This window comes from Mandrillus leucophaeus, unplaced genomic scaffold (assembly GCF_000951045.1).
Source record: "Mandrillus leucophaeus isolate KB7577 unplaced genomic scaffold, Mleu.le_1.0 Scaffold431, whole genome shotgun sequence".
Taxonomy (NCBI): domain Eukaryota; kingdom Metazoa; phylum Chordata; class Mammalia; order Primates; family Cercopithecidae; genus Mandrillus; species Mandrillus leucophaeus.
Window position 1 is genome coordinate 262,502 of NW_012104599.1, and position 4,014 is coordinate 266,515.

The following is a 4,014-nucleotide window of genomic DNA, read 5'->3' on the forward strand; positions in this document are numbered from 1 at the left end:
CTCCAGGCAGAAGTTATACAACTCAGGGAAAGTGTGAGTCAGTCACGTGGCACATGTGGCCATGGAACTCTGGGCAAGGAGGTGAAATACCACATGCTGTTAGCCCCAATCTGTGATCTACGTCACTCCAGCACAAAGAGACCAGATCCTCCAACACACAGGAGAAGAACCATGGATGTGGTTTTGCCTTATCACGGGGAAGGGATTAAAAAGCAGCAACAGCCAAAAGATAAAGTCATTGACATTTACTTTAGCCGAAGTCAGAGATATGCTGACAGCATCCACGGGGCAGGCAGAGTTCAACTTATAAGGTGGATTCTGAAAGACATGACTCAGAAATGCACACATGCAGCTTTGTGCACTTACTCTGCCAACAACCTCTCCTAAAAGTCAGGGTAGACTGGGGGCTAGATCAGGCTAACTCCCATGCAGCAGTTCTGTGCTTAGTTCCACCAAATCCAAGACAACCAAGCCTTGAGCCTGGCTCTCAGAGACCTTGGCTCTGGTTCTGTCCGGCTTCCCTGCAATGGCTTTCCACGGCTGTGTGCTCTTCATTCCAGAACCCTGGGTCTATTTATTCTCCAGGACTCCTCTCCCTCCTGGAAGAGTCTAATATCAGAAATAAATCCCTCTGAACCTGCAAGATAAATGGCCCATTATCTTGTCCTAGCTAAACTGTGTCCGCTCATTAAGGTTCGCCACTAACACTGAGAACTTCAAGTAATCAAGGGAGATGAGGCTGGTGAGATAATCTCTTGGCACATCTCCAAGCATGCAGTGGAGCCCTGACAACTGCCAGGCTGTCGAATAAGCAGGTGGATCATTTTTATACATTATATTTCCAAAAGGGAAAAGCCCAGAACTTAACAGCACCCTCAGCCTAATGCCACTGTAGGTTTTAGGTGAAGTTGGCGTATTCTGGGAAAAGCTGGCTCTGGGAGGAGTCAAAACTAGAAAGGAGGCTCCAAATGCCCCTTACCCTGTTAAGGGGATGACAGCTAAGAGCATGGAGTGGTGCCCTACCCAGAAGTTCAACAGTGAGAAAGAAAGAACTGGATCAGTGAGATGCCTACGTCACGGGGATCACGGGAAAGGCACGGATCTCACTCCGGCAATCCAATGCTCTTGAAAACCCTGAAAACCACCAGTGAAGTTTTAAGCTGCATGAGCCATTAAAGATATTGAAAAAGACGAGATGGAGGAGAAGAAGTGGAGAAAGGTCGAGGGAGGGGGGGAAAAAGGGGAAAGGGGAGAAAGAGGAGAGAAGAGGAGGAGGAGGAAAAGATCTTGCCTCTTACACACAAGCCCGGGGAGCTGAATCTTATAGGAAGGAAATCTTGTCTATTCATTTGACCTGTTTTGAATGAGAATAGAGAAACAGGGTTTGCTGTTTCCAACCTGCAAGTACTAGAACTTTTCCTGATGGGATTGTGCTGGAAGAAAAATCAAACCGTAGCAGGGCCTTTTAGATGGAGGAGGTTGCCTTCAACACCAGCCTGGGGGAAAATAGTTCTGAGTAATAAGCTACCTTGGGGATTAAACCCCCTGACTGGGGAGGTAGATGGCCTTAGTTCCAAACTGTTTCTTTGTGGCCCTATCACAGTCTGGCTGAGGGTGAGTCACTTCCCAGAGCATTTCAGTCTCCCATCTGCAAAATGCAGTAACAGTCCTAGACCTGAGCATGGGGAGGGGAGGAGCAGAGAGAGTCTGGAGAGAGTGGATACAACTTCAGATTCAGCTTGGCTTCTAGAAGCAAGGCACCAATTCTTTTATTTGGGTGAGAAGTGTTTGCATCTGTATCAGGTGACAAATTTTGCCTCAGCTCCACCTAACTCTAATTTCTCTCCACGGCTGAGCTCCATAAAAGGCCTGGCCTGTGTGTGAAGGGTGGCAGAGTTTCAAAATGTGTTCCTTCCCAATAGCCTCCCAGGGTCTGTCATGAATATATGCCTCAACAAAATAAAACATTAGCATGATATCACCCTTTGGGGTCTCTGGAAAACGGTCAAAACTACAAAAATATCGACAATGTTTATGGAATTTTTGTCATTATGAATGTGATATGTGCACATTTATAAATATTAAATGTTCAAAACCTATAAAGAGAGTAATAAAAATGACTCATAAATAACTGTTAATATTCTGGTGTATTTCCTTCTAATCTCTCTACATGTAAATAAGATAATGGGATCACATTATGTGAATCCAATTTTACATCTTACATTTTATACTTTACACTATACTGTGGGCATTTTCCAAAGTCATTAAATATTCTTCAGAAACATGATTTGTAATGGTTTCATAAAATGTTCTCCTATGACTACAATATAATTTATTTAACCTTCATCCATTTAAAAACATTTATATAGGCTGTTTCCCATTTTTCTTCCTTATAAATAATGATATACTTAAAATTTTGGATGAATTTATGATTATTTCATGAGGATATATGCTTAGAAGTGAAATAACTGGGTGAAAGGCTGAAGAACAGGCTTTCAGTGGCAAATAGCAAAAAGCCAAACTCAAACCAGGATGTCCACCAGCCACCAGCATGGCTATAGATGTCCTCAGACAAATCTAATGGGAGAGTGTACATTTCTGCCTCTGCCTTCCAAACAAGAGTCTTAAGATTCCCCCTGATTGAAATATAGGTCTGTGCTCATCCACAAAATAAACACTTTGGACTAGAAGTTCAAAAGTTCTAACTGCCTAAGCCAATCAGAGACATCCATGTTAGTTGGGATGTCAACTCCCCCTCATGCACAAGGTCTCTTCGCAAAGGATGGATATCCAGATAAAAATCTAACCAGTATTAGGAGGGAGAAAGGCAAAAATGACAGCTGAATAAACACCAACAAATATTAGCTGCAAGAATGAACTTTTTAAAGAGTTTGATATGAATGTTCAACCATAAGGGTTGTACCAATGTAGAATCAGCAGTGTGTTGGAAGGCCTAAATGTGCCCTCACCAGCATCCATTATTTTATTTTAAAGGAAGTTTAAATTACCCAATTCCGATTTGATGAGTCTAAATAGAGATTGCATCCTAATTTAAATTTATTTTCCTTCATTATTTATGTGCTTGTGGACATTTAGGATTTCAAAACCTTGAAAGTTAAACATTGATTATAAATATTCTAAAGACTGGTAAGCCTCAGGCTGATCTACTCCATCCCTGACCATTGAGAAACAAATATTGTAATATTTGGGGCCCTGTCTCTACCAGTGATTGGAGTCCATGTTTAGCCTTTAGCCCTCTACTGAATGTTCTCTTAGTGAGTGGGCGCCCCAAACGTCCTCTGTGCTTCTGGGAAGACAATTCTTGCCTAGTCTCAGCTCCAATTCCCAGTTTGTCCTCCAGGACAAAGTTCCAGGATTGGAACTTTGATATTTGGTTTCAAATGAAAGGGGTGGCTGGCTGAACCTCAGCCCCTGATTTCTAGCTGCAGTCCTTTGTTTTGCATAAGCAGGAAAGGAGGGTCCTGCCACTGTAACTTGTTCTTGGGGATTGAACCTCTTTAACTGCCATCTCAGCATCTCAGGCCGGACTGGTACTTATAGTGTAATTTGACTGCTTGCAAAGCCAGTCCTACAGCCAGGTCAGTCTCTCCAGAACTGGCCCTCACGACCCTTGCTGGGCCATCCCCCTCCAGCCCACCACTAACATCTCACCCCGCCTCTCTGCCATGGTTGGCCTAATACTCCCAATGACATACAAGTCTCCTCTTCACCAAAAACCACTGCTCGGCCTGTTTTGAAGCCCTGCACTACTTAGCTTCACCTTCCTGGGGGTTGGCATTAGAAAAGAGGAAAAGATATATGTTATTCCAAGACAGAAATAGACTTAAGATTACATCTAGCTTTCAGATAAAGCTCTAGCAAAAAGTCAACAGGAAGGGAGGTCTCATCAAATAGGTTGTGGTAGGTTAGCAATAACAATATACGGTGTGCTGAGCTCGGACCTAGGCTTTCGAAAGGGAAAAGGGAGTTTGTAGGTATTTTTCTAGAAAAAAA